General features: G+C 47.6%; 1 long non-coding RNA gene across 1 annotated transcript; it reads right to left on the reverse strand.

The window, feature by feature from the left end:
• Positions 1–655: 655 nt before the first annotated feature.
• On the reverse strand, positions 656–2,605 carry LOC140207254 (uncharacterized). Its single transcript, XR_011888533.1, has 3 exons — positions 2,467–2,605; positions 1,770–1,834; positions 656–735 (listed from the first exon to the last, which is right to left on the reverse strand). It is a non-coding gene; the product is annotated as an uncharacterized lncRNA (long non-coding RNA).
• Positions 2,606–20,929: the final 18,324 nt, after the last annotated feature.

A 20,929-nucleotide genomic window follows, 5' to 3' on the forward strand; every position in this document is an offset into this window, starting at 1 on the left:
TTTACCAGGTAGGGCACTGAGGGAGACGGAGGGTTTTGAGAGGACGGGGACGGAAGGGAGAGAGAGCTGTAGGGGTGGGGAGAAAGTGAGAGAGAGTTGGCAGAGGAAGAGTAGAAAGAGCGAGCGGAGAAAGGGCGAGGCAAAAGAGGGTGCACGGAAAGGTAGAGGGAGTGGAGAAGTGTGGGACGGGGTTGGAATGGCGAGAACGCAGGGGATCGAAGGGGACTGACATCTGTTGGTGTGTGGTGGGGAGAATCTAGTAGGACGAAGAGGTAGAGAGCGTGAGCAGGGAGTTTGAGAGGATGGAGGCGTGATAGTTGACGAAGAGAGAATTGGGAAGTAGAGGGGTAAATACTTGATTCAAATCGACCCCACTGGCACAGACGGCACACGATTAAGTTGATAGTTGGTGAAAAAGAGAAAGAGAGAGAGAAAGAGAGAGAGAGAGAGAGAGAGAGAGAGAGAGAGAGAGAGAGAGAGATATCAGGGAGACGGAGGGTTCAGATAGAACGGGAAGAGGGGAGTTGGTCAGTTGGTCACTTGATTTCTGTCGCCTCCACTGGCTGTTGACAGAGATCCTGAGTATGTTCAGGAATATGCGGGAACAAAACTGCCGACTTCTCGCAGATGAAACGCCGAGCATGATTGCAAGAACTCTTCGCTGGGTACGAGTGGCAGTCTCTGCAGTCTGACGTCCCCGAGGACACCTTGTACAGAAGATCCCAGTCTACATTCCTGTCCAAGACGGTTAACAATTTTAACAGAGACAAAGCAGCTCCAGCAGAGAACCCGAGGCGAGACAGTCTACAAGCTACGCCCATGAAATCAATCGCTCCTAACAGCCTGTGCCAGTCCCCAAGCTGATCCCACTCATCCACTCTCTCCCCACAGCTCCGTGCCAGTACCCAGACAAATACAATGGTCCAAATGTCTCCCCACAATCCTGTGTCAGTTCCCAAACTAATCGTGCAGACCGAATGTCACCCCACAGACCCATGTCTCCCCAAACTAATCGCACCGTACCGCTTTCTCGCCACAGTCTTCTGTCAGTCCCCATACAAATCGAACAGGACCACGCTCTCCCTTCAGATCTCTTTCATTCCCCGTACAAACCCCACTGTCCCACCGTCTCCCCACAGACTTATGGCTGTCCCGAGATGAATCCCTCTCGTCCACACTCTTGCATCATCCCTGTGTCGGTCCCAGAATAATCCTGTTTCCCCTCACTATACCCAGAGCATCGTGTCAGTCTCCGAACATATCGCAGTACACGGCGCACTCACTATAAACTCTGGTCCGCTCCCAGACTGGTACAACTGGCACCCTCTCTCCCACATCCGTGCGTGAGTTTGCAAACCAGTCCCATTAGCGCCCTGTATCGGCCTCCAAACTAATCCAGTTGTCCTACTCTCGCCCCTCAGATCTATGTCATTCACCAAACAAATGCCGCTGTTAATCCCTCTCCTCACAGCCCGGCGACTATCTCCAAAATAATCCCACTCCACCGCGCTTTCCTCACCGATATGCGTCAGTACAAAAAATGAGATAATTCCTGTGTCCTGAGCTCTCCACACTGCCCCCAGGCAGTTTCCGAATTATCTCCACTGCCCGGACATTCCCCGACAGACACGTGTCGGACTTAAAATGTCCTCATTGTACCACACTCTCCTGAGAACCATGTATAGTTTCAGCGTAAACTAATCCCACTTTCTCCCGTCAGGGTTATGTCAATACCCAACTCTCACACCACAGAGTAATCCAAATCTCACCCGTCTTCGCATTTTCCAATCCAGTATGCACTGTTTCGGTACACAAGTTTGTCGGATACAAAGCTCTGTGAAATTAAATTTATTTGATTAATGCCAAGAATCGAAAAGTATGTACGGAGTTTCTCTCAGTTGATTACAACATGAACCTGTGATTGGATGGTGTGGAGGGAGCTTCACTGTTTGCCATATCCTGTGAATGTATCATGGGACGGTGTGTAGGAAGATTCACTCTGTGTCTGACCCCGAGAAAGTGTGCTAGGAGTGTACTGTGGGAGTAACTCCGTGGCTGAACCCGGGGGAGTGTTGGGACGGTGTGGAGGGAGATTCACTCTGTGTCTGACCCCGGGAGTGTGTGATGGGACGGTGTGGAGGGAGATTCACTATGTGCCATATCCATGAATGTGTCATGGGGCGCTGTGTAGGAACATTCACTCTGTGTTCGAATCCGGGAGTGTGTGATGGGACAGTGTGGAGGGAGCTTAACTCTGTGTCTGACCCCGAGAATGTGTACTAAGAGTGTATTCTGGGAGTAACTCTGTGGTTGAACCCGGGGGTGTGATGGGGCGGTGTGGAGGGAGATAACTCTATGTCTGAACCCGAGAATGTGTCCTGGGAGTGTAGTATGGGTGTCACTCTGTGTCTCACCCCGGAAGTGTCTGATGATTCTTGTGAGATCTTCTTGTGATGTGACACATACCGCTTCATCTCTTGAATTGATTTCAAGCAGCCTTGCATCACGGTTTGAACATTCTTGCATCGCTGTTGGGAAAAATGTTTCAGACGTGGATACGAAATAACACCGGTCTTTATTTGTGATCCAGTCCTTGGAACACGTATGCTCTGGAAATAGGAATAAGAAGTAGTGAATATCACTGCACACCGTCCAATCACGCACATCGGGGTGAGAGATAGAGTGAATCTCCCTCCATTCCGTCCCATCTAACACCACACGGGATCAGACCCTTCGACCGTCATCAATGATGCCCTCATCCGCAGCTCCTGCATTCCCGGACTTCAGCCCTCACCCCATCCTCCCGTCACCACAACAGGGACAGAGACCCCCTTGTCATCACCGTCCACCCCACCAGACTCCGGATCCAGCACCTTATCCTCCGCAACTTCAGCCAAATTCAATAGGACCCACCGGGAAACACATCTTTCACTCTCTACTCCTCTCCGGTTTCCGAAGGGATCGTTCCTTCGGCGACTCCCTAGTCTACACGTCCCTCCCAACGGAGCAGGTCCTGAAGAGTGAGTATAGAGACCTTGGTCGGAAGTTAAAAAGCAGGACCTCCAGGGTGGGTGGTAATCTCAGGATTGCCACCTGTGCCACGTGCCAGTGACGGTAAGAATAGGATGCTCTGGCGGATGGACACGTGGCTGAGAACTGGTGTAGGGGGCAGAGTTTCAGATTTCAGGATCTTTGGCACCTTTTCTGCGGCAGCTGTGACCTGTACAAGAGAGACGGGTTACACCCGAACTACAGGGGAGCCAATATTCTTGCTGGGAAATTTGTCTGTACTATTGTGGAGGGTTTAAACTAAATCTGCAGGGGGATGGGGATGGTAACCAGAGTGCCAGAGCAGATAGCGGAGCGGGGGTGAAAATAATTGGTGTTAAAAGTTCATGGAAAGTCACAAACAGAAGGGTTATGTGTGGTTGTAATAATCATCTGATGTGTTCTCTATTTCAAAGCGAGAAGTATCCTGGGGAAGGCTGACGAGCTGAGGGCGTGGATTGACACATGAAATTACGACATAATATCAATTAGTGAAACTTGGCTACAGCACGGGCAGGACTGGCAGCTTAATGTTCCAGCGTTCCGATGTTTCAGACGTGATAGAGGCAGAGGAATGAAGGGAAGCGGGTGTGGCATTGCTGGTCAGGGAAAATCTCACAGCAGTGCTCAGTCAGGACAGATCAGAGGGCTTGTCTTCCGAGGCCTTATGGGTGGAGCTGAAAGACAGGAAAAGTATGACCATATTAATGGGGTTGTATTACAAACCACCCAATAGTCAGCGAGAATGGGAGGAGCAAATCTCCAAAGAGATAGCAGACAACTGCAATAAACATGAAGTTGTGATAGTAGGGGATTTTAGTTTTCCACATACTGATTGTGAGTACCATACTATTAAAGGTCTAGACGGGTTAGAGCTTGTAAAATGCGTTCAGAAAGGTTTTCTAAATCAATATTTAGAGCTACCAACCAGAGACGATATAATATTAGATCTCCTATTTGGAAACGAGTTAGTACAGGTGACGGAAGTGTGTGTAGGGGAACACTTTGATTCCACTGTTCATAACACTATTAGTTTCAATTTGACCAAGGATAAAGATACCTCTGGTCCTCGGGTTAGGGTTCTAAACTGGAAAAAGGCCAAATTTGAAGAAATGAGAAAGGATCTAAAAAGCGTGGATGGGACAGGTTGTTCGCTGGCAAGGATATGATTGATACGTGAGAGGCCTTCAAAGGTGACATTTTGAGAGTGCAGAGTTGAATTTCCCTGTAAGGATTAAAGGAAAAGTGAGTAAGAGTAAGGAAGCTAGGTTCTCGAGGAATATTGGAACACTGATAAAGAAGGAGAGAAGATGTTTTACATGTATAGGAAACAGGGAGTAAATAAGGTGCTTGAGTAATATAAACAAGTGAAAAAGTACTTAACAAAGAAATCGGGAGGGCTAGAGGAAGACGGGGTTGCTTTGACAGTCAAGGTGAAGGGTAATCCGAAGAATTTCCGCAGGTTTATTAAGAGCAAGAGGAGAGTAAGGGATAAAATTGGTCCTAATGAAGATCAGAGTGGTCGGCTATGTATGAAACCAGACGAAATAGGGGAGATTTTATTTTATTTTATTTTATTCTTTTTGTGTGTCGTTATGTACTAAGGAAACTGGCATGGAGTCAATAGAAATCGGGCAAACAACAAATGAGGCCACGGAACCAATACAAATTCAAGAGGAAGAGGTGCTTGCAATCTTGAGGTATATGTCCCCAGAGCCTGACAGGGTATTCCCTTGGACCTTAAATGAGACTAGTGTTGTAATTGCAGGGGCCCTGTCAGATATATTTAAAATGTCGTTATCGACAGGTGAAGTGCCGGAGGATTGGAGGATAGCTCATGCTGTTCCCTAGTTTAATCAAGGCTCAGAAAGTAATCCCGGAAATTATAGGCTGTTAGTTTTGACATCATTAGGAGATAAATTATTGGAAAGAGGTCTAAGAGACAGGATCTACAAGTATTTGGATAGACAGGGACTTATTAGGGAGAGTCAACATGGGGTTGTGCGTGGAACGTCATGTTTAACAAATCTATTAGAGTTTTTCGAGGAGGTTACCAGGAGGGTGGGTGTAGGAAACGCAGTGGATGTTGTCTATAGGGATTTCAGTAAGGCCTTTGACAAGGTCCCGCATGGGACGTTAGTCAGGAAGAGTCAGTCGCTAGCTATACATGCAGAGGCAGTAAAATGGATTAGACGTTGCTTCAATGAGAGAAACCAGAGGGTGGTAGTGGAGGATTGCTTCTCTGAGTGGAGGCCTGTGACTGGTGGTGTGCCACAGGGATCAGTGCTGGGTCCATTTCTATTTGTCATCTGTATCAATGGCTGGATGATAATGTGATATGTTGGATCAGCAAATTTGCTGATCATACCAAGTGTGGAGGAGTAGTGGACAGTGACGAAGCTTTTCAAAGCTTGCAGAGGGATTTTGACCAGCTGGAAAATGGGCTGAAAAATGGCAAATGGAGGTTAACACAGATAAGTGTGAGGTATTACACTTTGGAAGGACACACCAAGGTAGAAGATAGAAGGTAAATGGTTGGGCACTGAGGAGTGCGGTGGAACAGAGGGGTCTGAGAACGCAGATGCAAAATTCTCTAAAAGGGGCGTCACAGGCAGATCGTGTCGTAAAGACAGCTTCTGGAACATCGTGTTATAAATCAAAGTATTGACAGAGGATTGGAATGCTATGGAGCGGTTGTACAAGACATTGGTGAGGCCGAATTTGGAGTATTGTTTGCTGTTTTGCTCACCTAATTACAGAAAGGATATTAACATGGTTCCAATATGCAGAGAAGGTTTACAAGGATGTTGCGGGGACTTGAGAAACTCAGTCACAGAGAGAGGTTGTAAAGGGCAGAACTTGATTTCCTGGAGCGTAGAAGAATGAGGGGGTATTTGATAGAGGTGCATACAATTGTGGTGTATATATATCCATGTATCTTAATTATGACGGGTTATGATGGGTAGAGGTTGGGTGAATGCAAACATGCCTTTTTTTCTACAGAGGCAAGGGGAGATAAAAAAACACAAATAAAATAGAGAAGACATGAGTTAAGGGTGAAGGGGGGAAATTTCAAAGAGAATATTAGGGGTCGGTGGCTTCTTCACTCATAGAGAGGTAGGAGTGCGGAATGAGCAGCCAGATAAAGTGGTAAATGCCGGCTCATATTTAACATTGAAGCAAATCTTGCACAGGTACAATGATGAGGGGTGAGGTGTATTGAGGGATATGGTCCAGGCGCAGGTTAGTGGGACCACACCAAAAATGATTTGGCACAGCCAAGAAGAGCCAGAAGACCTGTTTCTGTGCTGTAATGTTTTTATGGTTTCTACAAGCTGTGATTCTTCCCAAAGGTTGTGTTACTAAGTACTGACATGCAGGGTGTCCATATTTTTTCTTCATGCCTTTTCATTGTTTGCTATTTTGGAACGTAAAAGATGGAAATAAAAAAGTTCTCTTGCCTAAAATATTAAAGAAAACTGTCATCTTTAACTTTATGTTTTTTGGAAATCAGTTCATCTTTTACTCGCTTAGCTATTCACAGTAAAAGAAATTTTGATCAGGGAATCCCAAATGTTTGCATGCCACTGCAGTGTGAAACTCCCTCCGCACCATGCCGCCACACGCTCCCGGGGACAGACACTGTGTGAAGCTCCCTCCACACGTCCCATCCCCCACTCCCGGGGTCGGGCACAGAGTGAAATTCCCTCCACACCATTCCATCAAACCCTCCCGTGGTCAGCCAGAAAATGAAGCTTCCTCTGAATAGTCCACTGTCGCATCACACGCTCTTGCGGACAAACACAGAGTGAAGCTCCATCAACACCGTCCCATCACACACCCAGGAACAGACACAGAATGAAAATACCTCAGCAAAGCTCATCACACACACGGGAACAGACAGGGAATGAAACTCCCCTCAGCACCGTTCCATCACGGTCTCACAGAGTCAGGCATCGCGTGATGCTTCTTTCACACCGTCCCGTCACCGAATACAGATTTCAAAAACCCAGCAAAGATCCCTGTACAAAATCCTGGGGTCAGACATAGAATGAAGCTCCCTCCACGCCGTCCCATCACACATTCCCGGGGTCAAACACAGAGTGACGTTTTCTCCACACCCTTCTACCATAAAACAGAAGGATGAGGCACAGAGTTAAGCTAGCCTCACAGTGTCCATTCGCACACCGCAGGGAAGTGGTACGGTGTAGCTCCTTCAGCACCATCCGACTACCGACAGCCGAAGAAAGACATGAAGAAAGCTCTTGCCCACTCTCCCAGAACACACGCAAGGGTCAGAAATGGTGTAAGGCTCCTTCACCAGCGTCTCATCACACTTTCCCCGAATCAGACACAGAGTGAAGCTCCCTCGACACCGTGCTGAAGGCGAGCTACACTCCAAGTGAGGTAAGGCAGGGTAAGTTCCTTTAAAAGTAGAACGGTATGCAGCGGTATTTTATTTGGAGCAAGGAAGGCGGCGAGGCTGTAGCGTATTGGGTAGGTCATGACAGCTCAGATCGGCCCCATGGTTTGTTCATCTGCATGTGCGAAATCAGGCACTTCCCCTATCCCTGACGACTATGTGTGCAGGAAATGTGTCCAGCTGCGGATTCTGGCAGACCGCATTGAGCGACTGGAGCTGCGATTAGATTTATACTGGAGCATCCGCGTTGCTGAGAAAGTCGTGAATAGCACGTTCAATGAGTTGGCCACACCGCAGGTAAAGGCTACACAGGCAGAAAGGGAATGGGTGGCCGCTAGACAGCGTAGCAGTAGGCAGGTAGTGCAGGAGTTCCCTGAGGTCATCTCCCTCCTAAACAAATATACTGTTTTGGATACTGTTGGGAGAGATGTCTCATCAGGGGGAGTTAGCAGCAGCCGAGTTCATGGCACCATGGGTGGGTCTGCTGCACAGGAGGTGAAGGAAAATGAGTGGGAGAGCTATAGTTATAGGGGACTCGATTGTAAGGGGAATAGATAGGCGTTTCTGCGGGAGCAAACGAGACTCCAGGAGGGTATGTTGCCTCCCTGGTGCAGGGGTCAAGGATGTCTCTCAGTGGCTGCAGGACATTTTGGAGTGGGAGGGTGAACAGCCAGTGGTGGTGGTGCACATAAGTACCAAGGAAAGAGGTAAAATAACGGGATGAAGTCCTAGAAGGTGAATTTAGGGAGTTAGGAGATAAATTAAAAAGCAGGACCACGAGGGTAATAATCTCTGGATTAGCAGCAGTGCCACGTGACACTCAGAGTAGAAATAGCAGGATATATCAGATAAATACGTGGGTTGAAAATCGTGCAACGGGGAGGGATTCAATTTTCTGGGGCATTTGAACCTGTTCTAGAGGAGTTGACACGGGTACAAACAGGACGGTCTGCACCTGGGCTAGACTGGAAACAATGTCCTAAGGAGAGCGTTCGCTACTGTTGTTAAGAAGGATTTAAACTAATGTGGCAGGGGAATGGGAACAAGTGCAGAGAGACAGAGGGGTGTAAAATGAGGGTAGAGCAAAAAGTAGTAAGGTGAAACGCAAAAGTGGCAGGCCGGCAAATTCAGGGTAAAAATCAAAAAGGACCACTTTTCAACATAATTGTATAGGGGCTAAGAGTGTTGTAAAAGCAAGCCTGAAGGCTTTGTGTGTCAATGCAAGGAACATTCGTAACACGGTGGGTGAATTGAATGTGCACATAGTTATTAATGAATATGCTGTAGTTGGGATCACAGAGACATGGCTCCTGTGTGACCAAGGATGGGAGCTCAACATTCAGGGATATTCAATATTCAAGAGGGATAGACATGACAATTAATGAGGTCGGGTAGCATTGCTGGTTAGAGAGGAGATTAACGCAATAGAAAGGAAGGACATAAGCCGGGAGGATGTGGAATCGATACGGGTAAAGCTGCATAACACTAAGGGACAGAGAACGCTGGTGGGAGTTGTGTACAGGCCACCTAACTGTAGTAATGAGGTTAGAGATGGCATTAAACAGAAAATTAGAAATGCGTGCAATAAAGGAACAGCAGTTATAATGGGTGACTTGAATCTACATATAGATTGGGTGAACCAAATTGGTTAGTGTGCTGACGAAGAGGATTTCTTGGAATGTATGCCCGATGGTTTTCTGAATCAACATGTCCAGGAACCAACTAGAGAGCAGATCATTCTAGACCGGGTACTGAGTAATGAGGAAGGGTTAGGTAGCAATCTTGTACTGCTAGGCCCATGCGTAAGGGTGATCATAATATAGTGGATTTCTTCATGAAGATGGAGAGTGACATATTTAATTCAGAAACAAAGGTTCTGAAATTAAGGGTAACTTTGAAGGTATGAAAAGTGAATTAGCGAAGATAGACTGGCAAATGATAATTAAAGGGGTGACGGAGGATATCCAACGGCAAGCATTCAAAGATCGCATGGAGGAACTACAACATTTGTTCATCCCAGTTTGGCACAAGAATAAACCAGGGAAGGTAGTGCACCTCTGGCTGACAGGGAAAATTAGGGATGGTATCAATTCCAAAGAAGAAACATACAAATTAGCCAGAAAAAAGCGGCACACCTGAGGACTGGGAGAAATTCAGAGTCCGGCAGAGGTGGACAAATGACTTAATTAGGAAAGGCAAAAAAAGCTGATGAGAGAAAGATTGCAGGGAACCTAATAACTGACTGCAAAAGCTTTTATAGATATGTAAAAAGAAAAAAAAATGGATAAGACAAATGCAGTTCTTAGAGTCAGAAACTGGTGAATTGATCATGCGGAACAAGGACATGGCAGACCAATTGAATAACTACTTTGGTTCTGTCTTCACTAAGGAGGACATAAATAATCTTCTGGAAATATTAGTGGACCGAGGGTTCAGTGAGATGGAGGAACTGAGGGAAAATACATGTTAGTAGGGAAGTGGTGTTGGATAAATTGAAGGGATTAAAGGCAGATAAATCCCCAGGGCGAGATGGTCTGCATTCCAGAGTGCACAAAGAAGTAGCCCAAGAAATAGTGGATGCATTCGTGATAATTCTTCAAAACTCTTTAGATTCTGGATCAGTTCTTGAGGATTGGAGGGTGGCTAACTTAACCCCGCTTAAAAAAAAAGAGTGAGAGAGAAACCGGGGTATAATAGACCGGTTAGCCTGACATCGGTGGTGGGGAAACTGCTAGAGTCAGTTATCAAAGATGTGATAACAGCACATTTGGAAAGCGGTGAAATCATCCGAAAAAGTCAGCATGGATTTGTGAAAGGAAAATCATGTCTGACGAATCGCATAGAATTTTTTGAGGATATAACTAGTAGAGTGGATAGGGGAGAACCAGTGGATGTGGTATATTTGGGTTTTCAAAAGGCTTTTGACAAGGTCCCACACAGGAGATGAGTGTGCAAACTTAATGAACACGTTATTGGGGGTATGGTATTGATGTGGATAGAGAATTGGTTGGCAGACAGGAAGCAAAGAGTGGGAATAAACGGGACCTTTTCAGAATGGCAGGCAGTGACTAATGGGGTACCGCAAGGCTCAGTGCTGGGACCCCAGTTGTTTACAATATATATTAATGACTTAGTCGAGGGAATTAAATGCAGCATCTCCAAGTTTGGGGATGACACGAAGCTGGGTGGCAGTGTTAGCTGTGAGGAGGATGCTAAGAGGATGCACGGTGACTTGGATTGTTTGGGTGAGTGGGCAAATTCAGGGCAGATGCAAATTGATGTGGATAAATGTGAGGTTATCCAGTTTGGTGGCAAGAACAGGAAAACCAATTATTATCTGAATGGTGGCAGATTAGGATAACGGGAGGTGCAACGAGAGCCCAGTGTTATTGTACACCAGTCATTGAAAGTGGGCATGCAGGTACAGCAGGCAGTGAAAAGGCAAACGGTTTGCTGGACTCACATCAAGAGGATTCGAGTACAGGAGCAGGGTGTTTCTACTGCAGTTGTATAAGGCCTTGGTGAGACCACCCCTGGAGTATTGTGTGCAGTTTTGGTCTCCTAATCTGAGGAAACAGAACCTTGCCATGGAGGGTGTACAAAGAAGGTTCACCAGATTGATTCGTGGGATGGCAGGACTTTCATATGATGAAAGACCGGATCGACTAGGCTTATAGTCGCTGGAATTTAGAAGATTGAAGGGGGACCTTATTGAAACATGCAAAATTCAGAAGAGATTGGACAGGCTAGATGCAGGAAGATTGTTCCAGATGTCGGGGAAGTCAAAATGAGGGGTCACAGTTTAAGGATAAAGGTGAACCCTTTTAGGACAGAGATCAGGAAAAACTACTTCACACAGAGAGTGGTGAATCTGTGGAATTATCCCTCACAGGAAACAGTTAAGGCCAGTTCATTGGCTATGTTTAAGAGGGAGTTAGATGTGGCCCTTGTGGCTAAGGGATTAGGGGGTATGGAGGGAAGGCTGCTACAGGGTTCTGAGTTGGATGATCAGTCATGATCATACTGAATGGCGGTGCAGGCTCGAAGGGCCGAATGGCCTAATCCTGCACCTATTTTCTATGTTTCTATGTTTCTGTCTCCACGGACACATCACACACTCCAGGTGCCCGATGTGGAATGAAGCTCCCGTCCACACTGTCTCATCAGACACTCTTGGGGACAGACACATAGTGACGCTCCCTCCATACCGCCCCTCACACACACCTTAGTTCGGAGAACACAATTTATTTCCCTCCACAAAGTCGAGTCAGACACAGTGTGAATCTCTCTCTCCATGGCACCGTCACACACTGTAGCGGTCAGACAGGGAAAGAAACTCCCTGAGCACACACGAAAAATTTCAGATTGAGAATGATTCTCCCCTCTACAGCTTCTCAACACACCACAGAGCAAAGTGTCAGACACAGAGTGAATCTCCCCCTTATACGGTCCCGTCACACACTCCCGGATTCAGACACAGAATGAAGCTCCCGCCACACCGTCCCATCACACAATCTCGGAGTCAGAGATAGAGTGACTCTCCCTCCACAGTGTTCCGTCACACACTCCCGGGAGTCAGACACTGAGTGAATCTCCCTATATACCATCTCTTCACACACTCCCTATATTAAGCACAGAGTGACGTTTCCGTTCACTGTGCCTGCCCCGTCATGAGGAGCGTGTTAAAGAGGGGGATGATGCCTCATCTCTTCTGCTGATCAACAATTCACAGATTTGAGCTTTGGTTTCGTTGACAGATCTGTATTTCGTTTCCATGTCAGTGAACTGGTGACGGAGATCAGTGTGCGTTCGGCTAAGATCGATCAGATCAGAGTTGAGCGTAGATAGATTCTTTAGACAGGTTCTCTGGGAGAGATTCAGGTGGGAAATTAATTCACGATAGTTTCGGTCGGAGGTGATCATAGACTGACGAATCTGTGATACTGAGAGAGAAGGTGAAAGATATTTAGCGTTTACAGTGACACGTGAGTCAGCGTCACGCTACCGAATGGGTCACAGAGAGTGATGTGTCAGTGTCACGGTGAAGGGTGTCACAGTGATGGATGTGCTGGTGGTACAGTGAGAGGCGTTAGCGCCACCTTGCGGTTCGTGTCTGTGCCGCGCTGAGCGGTAAATAAATTTCCCGGTGAAGGTGTTATTGTTACAACGGGGTCCGCATCAGTATCGTACGGGGCATGTTCGTGTTGCTGTGAGGTACGAGCCTGTGTCACTGTGATAGGTGTTTTTGTGCCCCGGCGAGAGTTGTGCCGGGTTACCGTGTCTCGATGTCACTGCGAGGGAAATGTCAGAGTGAGCGACCTGGTGTTGTCACGCTGGGTGGAGTATCTGTGTCATGGTGTTGGGTCTGCCGATCTCACAGAGAGGGGTGTGTCTGTGTCAACCTTAGAGACATGTCATGGCCACGATCGGTGTGACAGTGTCTCGCTGAGGTGTGTCGATGTCACCGAGACTACTAGGTCGGGGACGCTGTGAAATTAAGTGTCGGTATCACGGTGAGTGGTTTGCCTGTGTCACGGTGAGGTGCCTCAGTGAGCGGTGCGTCGGAGTTATTTTGAGGGCCGATACCGTATCGGTCATGGGTGTTGCAGTTGGTGTGAGTCTTTGTCACGATACCGAGCTGGACGGATCTCGTTGAGGAGCGTGTAGGTGTCTTGGTGTACGGTGCCTAACTATCACGGTGAAGGACGTGTCGGTCTCACTGTGAGGTGAGTTTCGGTGTCGCCTAAGGGGAGTGTAACAGTTACACTGTCAGGGTCAGGTCGATGTTCCCAGTAAGGGGACCATGTCTGTGTCACGATGTGGCTCGTGTCCCTGTCTCGGTTAGGAGTGCAACTGTGTCGAATTGAAGTTCGCGTCCGTGCGACGGTGACAGGATTGTCTGGATGAGTCCTGAATGTGTTACGGTAAAGGTCGTGTCTTTGTCACGGTTAGCGGTGTGTCTGTGTTATGGTCAGGAGTTATTGTGTTGTTACGGTAAGGGGCGTGTCTGCGTCACTGTAGTGTTTTACAATAACAATTTGTTCCACTCTCTTTATTTGCGGTCTGACTCCACCCGGACCCCGTTCGGCTCACCGTGGATCGAAAGCCCGGCCACAATCACGGCAAGGATGCACGTAATGATGCAGAGTAGGTAGATCTTACGGTACGGTCTATTTCCGATGTACTCTTTCGGCTCCTGTTCGTGCGCACCTGTGGAGAGAGCACAAGACCATAAGATATAGGAGCAGAAGTATGCTATTCGGCCTATTAAGTTTGCCTTTTCCTCATAACGTTTGAAGTTCGTTTCTCAGACAGAAAGCCCGTCACTAACGGTGTTCACCGGGGTCAAGGGTGGGACCAGTGATCTTTATCAATTATATCGACGATTTGCGGTAGATTATATTGGTCGCGGTTGGTAAGCCTGCACACAACACTAACGTCGGTGACGAGGTAAACAGTGAAGACAGTTACCGCTTACGCTGGGATTTCGATTACCTGGGGAAGGGGGCAGAGCAGTTGCAAATGTGATTTATTTTTCATAAGTGCGAGCTATCGTATTTCAGAAAGGAAAACAAGGGTACAACGTTCACAGTGTTCGGGAGAAACCCTGGCGTGTGTTGAATAACAGTGGGACCAAGGACCCCACGTCCAACGTTCCCAGAGAGTGAAGTTACCGGTAGAGGGGTCGGTGAAGGTGTCTGACGCCCCGGCCTTCATCAATCAGGGCACGGAGTACAGGATTAAGGGGTCACGTTGCAGTTGTACAAGACGTCGGTGAGGCCGCCCTTGCAGTACGGTGTTTAGTTTTGGTCGCCCTGCTATAGGAAATATATCAATGAGCTCCCTGGCCTTTAATATTATCTTGGAAAAGAATAGAAGCAGAACGGACAGGAAAACATGTAATTGGGGATGGGCAAATTAGTAGTCCATAAGGCTAGAACTCGCGGATGTGAATTGGGATGATGTTTTTGCAGGGAATGGTACCATGGTAGGATGTTTAGGAATACCTTGCAAAATGTTAGGGATAATTTTGTCCCGGTGAGGAAGATAAAGAATGGTAAGGTGAAGGAACCATGGGTGACAAGTGAGATGGAGAATCTAGTTAGGTGGAAGAAGGCAACATACTTGAGGTTTAGGAAGCAAGGCTCAGATGGTTCTATTGAGGAATAGAGGTTAGCAAGAAAGGAGATTAATAAATGATTCTCCACCTCATTTCCAGCTTTCACGACACCATTTCTTTTCATAACTGTACTCACGGGTGCCATCCTATCAAGCAAGTATTTCATTTTAATTTGAATATTCTGCAAACTTTCTGGGTAACGTCATAAACCTTATTAAATCTTTTCCAGAATTTTAGAACATAATCTAACACGTTGACACACACTTTCGTGTTAGACCATTGCCCCCTGCGCAAGGTCAAAGGTCTTTTGGGCCTACGGCCGAAAATGAAATCAAATGGATTGAACCCCAGGATACTTGAATTAATATTCTAACAGTAAATAAGAGTACGGGAGCCCCCTTATCCCAGTTTTCTTTTTACTCCAATTTTTCACACAATATGTTTTAATCATAGTCTTAAGCGTGGAGCTGTACTGTTCCAAGTCTCCCGCGGACTCTGTGTGATATGCAGATGACCCAGTGTGCTTAGCTCCCAGTTCTGCAAACATCCCCAGGAATGTTCTCGAAGTGAAGTTACTATGCTGCTCAAATTCAATTCCTTTGGACAGACCTACCAGTGTGAAAACCTTACAGAGTGCTTTTACCACAGTCTAGGCCTTCATGTTTGCGAGAGGCACGGCTTCAGGGAATCTAGACACAGCACACATAACAGTTAGCACTTGCTGATGGCCAGATGCAGTCGTTGACAATGGGTCAACACACTCCACCACGTCCCCAGAAAAAGGTTCAATAAATGTAGGTTTTAGGTATCGGTTTAAGTGTTGTTATTTGAATAACGTGACTATGTTTCCCCCGACCTGGCAGGTATAGAAAGTCCTGGAAAAACACAGCACACTTTCTTAAATTAGGCCAGTTGAATTCCTACATAATCCTGTTTACTGTCTTTCTCACTCCAAAATGTCCACCTGAAGGCATACGATGGGCGAGCTTTAAAATTTCAGCCCTGTAAACCTTTGGAACTACTACCCGATGCACAATAGCCCAATCCTCACTTGCTGGTCCCCACTTCCTCATTAACGCCCCATCTTTGAGGCAATATTCCACTGAATCTCTCTGAACCTTCTGTTCTGTGAGAGCTGTCTCCTTTAAAACTACCATTTCAAAATCTTTATTCTGTTCCTCCATAAATTCCTTCCTCGATTAGGACAAGCCTTTCTCATCAGCCTTACTCTCATCAGCTTTACTACCCTCTAAGTCCCGCTGGAATGCGGAAGGTAGAAAAGTCTGTGACACATCATCGTACTTTACACCCCTGGTGTTGCTATCATGGGCCTCAGCAGACTTTCTAAACATGCTTTGAGTTACCACACGGGCAGGGTAAACATCAGTCCCTCTGTCTGGATCATTAGCAGCAGCTTGATCATTAGTTGAACTGTTAAATCAACCTTGTCTTGGAGAGCTGTCAACTTCCCCCCACTCTTTACTAAACTTTGCACGATCAGCAGACTTATAACTACGATGTTTATGTTATGGAAGAGAGCAAATAATCCATCTATCTTATTCCTACGACTTTTCTTCATACCTGTCTCCATAGCAACATCTACCGATTGTTCCTCCTCGTCACAAAAACACTTCAAAATGTGTCTTTCCACACCCCAAACTTGAACAACATCATAACCTTGAAGGTGTTTACCTCCAAAGGTCAAAACAAAATTCGTCAGAGTGGCACATACTTCCTCAGCAGGCCTTTGTCCTGCAAACAGGGTCAAAGTTCGCAAAACCAATCCAAACCTCAGAAGTGCTTCATTCAAAAGTCCAGGAACAAAACTTTTACCAATATTTTCAGTAACATTGACTTCACCAATTTTTATCTCATTACTATGTTTTGTCATTACTATGTCAATTGTCGATTTCGGAGGCATTCAAAGTACGTAGGATCGCACTGTTTTTTTTTTCTATATTATTTGTGCTTTGTGTCGTGTGCGTCTCTTGGTATTGTGTTTTGCAGCTTGGTCCTGGGTGTATTCATGGTTATGCATGTATGACGAAATTACAATTAAACATAAACTGAATTGAATGAAACCGTCTCGTCCTGTAGATGTAGAGGTCGCTCCTTCCAGTGCGGAGAGCCCAATGATCACGTATCTGAAGCCTTCGTTCCGATACCAACTCTTTAGCCTCATGTTAATTTGATTTTCTTTCTAGTTCTGCAACACCTGCACATGCACAACTTTACAGAACTGCCTCCCCTCTTCCTACCGATATTACTGGTACCAATAACGACCACTTACCAGCGAGTATTCTCGTTGTCGTTTACAGAACCACTTTTCTGTTCTGCAACAAAGAAAACCCTATCGCTACAGCTTGTCACCTTTCCATCATCTCACCCCCTATTCCCTACTGAGCGACAGAACCATACTCAGTGCCAGAGACAACAATCCCCAGCACTCAGCCGTTCTAATAGTCTTGAACTGTGTGCCGGACTCGGCGATTATGCGTGTGTTTGTGTTCCGATGATGTGCAGGAAGAGGAGAGAATTGAAAAACGGCAGGATGGTGTTGATGGGAGCAGGGACGTAGCGGTGAGACAGCAATCACTGGGAGGATGTTGTATCGAAACAATGAGCTACCTGTCCACACCGATCAGTGAAGAGGCACAGAACCGAGAGATCGATATGCGGAGCTGGGGTCGGGTAGGGTGGGGGTGTTTGACGTCACCTGCCCCACTTCCTTCCACAATCGTACGTACACAGAGAGGGAGGAGTGTGGAAGACGGAGAGGGTTGATGGACCCGTGTATGGCTGTAGGAATGCAGTGGGTCAGGGAGACGGGGAAAATACGTTTGGGAAGGACACAGATACGTAGACAACGAGGGGTGTAGGGGACGAATCGCTGATGGAGGACCGGTTTTATAGAAGAGGAATTTGGTGACGGAAACGGGGCGGGGGTTTAGGGGATGACGTAGCTGCCGGTGACGAGGTTGGCCGCTGGGGGAAGGATGATTGACGACCAAGGGGAGTTGTCGGGATGAAGAGGCCGATGGAGACAGGAAGGGTGCAGTGACTCCTGGTGATGACAGGGGACTGGCGGAGTGGAGAAGAGCGAGGGTGTCATGGAGACGGGCAAGGGTGAGGGGAAGGGATAGGTTGACTAGACCGGGGAGTTGTGAAGAGAGAGATGGATTTATAGGGCGAGTGTAGGGGATGAAGCAGTGTCTGACATGGTAGCGGTGCAGAGGAGGGAGCGAGACACGGAGATGGGGAAAATTTTACGGCAGGGATGGGGTGTCGTAAACGTTTAAGGTGCGGCGAGGGAGGAGATGGCGGAGACGTGGAGGGTGCAGCTGCTTTTGTACGCTAGTTGGGATTTCACCTTGCATTTGAACAAGATGTCGGAGAGGGGCATATTGTTCCGCCCTGCTCGCCTACTTCTCTTTTTTTGACCTCTGTCTTGAGGCTGAATTTTCCTTCAGGCGGGTGAACCCTCCGCGAGGCATCGGGTTCCGATGGTGTACCCGGTAGGGCACTGAAAGCTTTGTTGACCAACAGGCTGGATTGTCCAAAGAGTCAGTAGTGAGGAAGGCGGCCACCCATCACAGAGGCCACTCACCCCAGGACAAGCTCCCCGTTCATTTCTACCAACGGGGAAGAGGCACAGGAGTCTGAGAACTCAAAGATTCAGGAACACCTCCTTCTCCTCCGCCATCATATTCTTGTATGAATGAGCACCAACTCGACGTTTTAGCGTTATGTGTTATCATTGCGCATTTTACATATTTGCTCCCCACTGTTCGCTCAAAAGTTCAAATCTCAGGTGGTAGAAGTCACAGCTTACAAAGCAGACGCTGATTCAGTGGAAAACACGAGGGACTGAGTTCTGGTGCGAGAGAAAGCGAATACATGCACTCTATTTACCCGGGGCTGGCGTCTAGAGAAGACTGAGTTGAGAGTAGCTGAAAGGAGAAGAGGTAGTGGGAGTGGGGGTAGATACATGAACGGGTGGGTTGGGGAGAGAGGGGTGGAGAGGGATAAGGGAAACGGGGGACAGAGATTGTGAAGAGAAGGGAGAAGAGCTGGGGAGAAAGGAGGCAAGAGAGTGAGGAGAAGGAAAATGGGGATGCAGTAGATGATGTGGGAGGGGATCAGGATGAGAGAGAGCGAGTGTTCAGATGAAACAACGGTAAAGAGAAGGCGGAATAGAGAGTAAGAGTGGGATAGAAAGAAATAAGAGAATAGCGTGGAGCGAGGGACAGAGGGGATGCAGTACTGAGAGTTGGGAAGAGAGATGGGGGAAAAAGTGGGTGTTGTCATTTGATTGAAGTCGGCCCCTTGGTCTGTGGTCAGAGATCCTGCATCTTTTCAAAAATATCCGAGTACAAAGGTGCAGGCTTCTCACAGATGAAACGGTGCTGATCGTTACTGCGGCTCTGAGGCTATCCGGATTTACATTCACTGCATTCGAACTTCCCAGCGTTCATTTTGTACAGGACATCAGAGGCCACTTTCCTGTCAATGAGGGGTAAGCAACTTCATAAGGGACAACCCTGTGTCAGTCCCCAAAATCACTGACACGCTCCCTTACCATTGACCTGTGGCAGGCCCCAAAACCTCCCACTGGCCCAACGTCCCAGCACAGTCCTGTGTCAGTCTCCGGAAAACTCTCACTGACACATTCTCTCCTTGCAGCCCACAACGCCCCAGCACAGTCCTGTGTCAGTCTCCAGAATACTCCCACTGACCCAATTTCTCCTTGCATCCCTGCATCAGTCCCCAAATTAATCCCTTGTACCACCCTCTTCGCACCGACCAGTGTCAGATAGTAGAATAATCACAGTACCCCACTTTCTTTCAGAAAGGTCAGACAGGGAAAGAAACTCCCTGAGCACACACGAAAAATTTCAGATTGAGAATGATTCTCCCCTCTACAGCTTCTCAACACACCACAGAGCAAAGTGTCAGACACAGAGTGAATCTCCCCCTTATACGGTCCCGTCACACACTCCCGGATTCAGACACAGAATGAAGCTCCCGCCACACCGTCCCATCACACAATCTCGGAGTCAGAGATAGAGTGACTCTCCCTCCACAGTGTTCCGTCACACACTCCCGGGAGTCAGACACTGAGTGAATCTCCCTATATACCATCTCTTCACACACTCCCTATATTAAGCACAGAGTGACGTTTCCGTTCACTGTGCCTGCCCCGTCATGAGGAGCGTGTTAAAGAGGGGGATGATGCCTCATCTCTTCTGCTGATCAACAATTCACAGATTTGAGCTTTGGTTTCGTTGACAGATCTGTATTTCGTTTCCATGTCAGTGAACTGGTGACGGAGATCAGTGTGCGTTCGGCTAAGATCGATCAGATCAGAGTTGAGCGTAGATAGATTCTTTAGACAGGTTCTCTGGGAGAGATTCAGGTGGGAAATTAATTCACGATAGTTTCGGTCGGAGGTGATCATAGACTGACGAATCTGTGATACTGAGAGAGAAGGTGAAAGATATTTAGCGTTTACAGTGACACGTGAGTCAGCGTCACGCTACCGAATGGGTCACAGAGAGTGATGTGTCAGTGTCACGGTGAAGGGTGTCACAGTGATGGATGTGCTGGTGGTACAGTGAGAGGCGTTAGCGCCACCTTGCGGTTCGTGTCTGTGCCGCGCTGAGCGGTAAATAAATTTCCCGGTGAAGGTGTTATTGTTACAACGGGGTCCGCATCAGTATCGTACGGGGCATGTTCGTGTTGCTGTGAGGTACGAGCCTGTGTCACTGTGATAGGTGTTTTTGTGCCCCGGCGAGAGTTGTGCCGGGTTACCGTGTCTCGATGTCACTGCGAGGGAAATGTCAGAGTGAGCGACCTGGTGTTGTCACGCTGGGTGGAGTATCTGTGTCATGGTGTTGGGTCTGCCGATCTCACAGAGAGGGGTGTGTCTGTGTCAACCTTAGAGACATGTCATGGCCACGATCGGTGTGACAGTGTCTCGCTGAGGTGTGTCGATGTCACCGAGACTACTAGGTCGGGGACGCTGTGAAATTAAGTGTCGGTATCACGGTGAGTGGTTTGCCTGTGTCACGGTGAGGTGCCTCAGTGAGCGGTGCGTCGGAGTTATTTTGAGGGCCGATACCGTATCGGTCATGGGTGTTGCAGTTGGTGTGAGTCTTTGTCACGATACCGAGCTGGACGGATCTCGTTGAGGAGCGTGTAGGTGTCTTGGTGTACGGTGCCTAACTATCACGGTGAAGGACGTGTCGGTCTCACTGTGAGGTGAGTTTCGGTGTCGCCTAAGGGGAGTGTAACAGTTACACTGTCAGGGTCAGGTCGATGTTCCCAGTAAGGGGACC

The sequence above is a fragment of the Mobula birostris genome, chromosome 13 (assembly GCF_030028105.1).
Source record: "Mobula birostris isolate sMobBir1 chromosome 13, sMobBir1.hap1, whole genome shotgun sequence".
In the NCBI taxonomy this organism is placed as follows: domain Eukaryota; kingdom Metazoa; phylum Chordata; class Chondrichthyes; order Myliobatiformes; family Myliobatidae; genus Mobula; species Mobula birostris.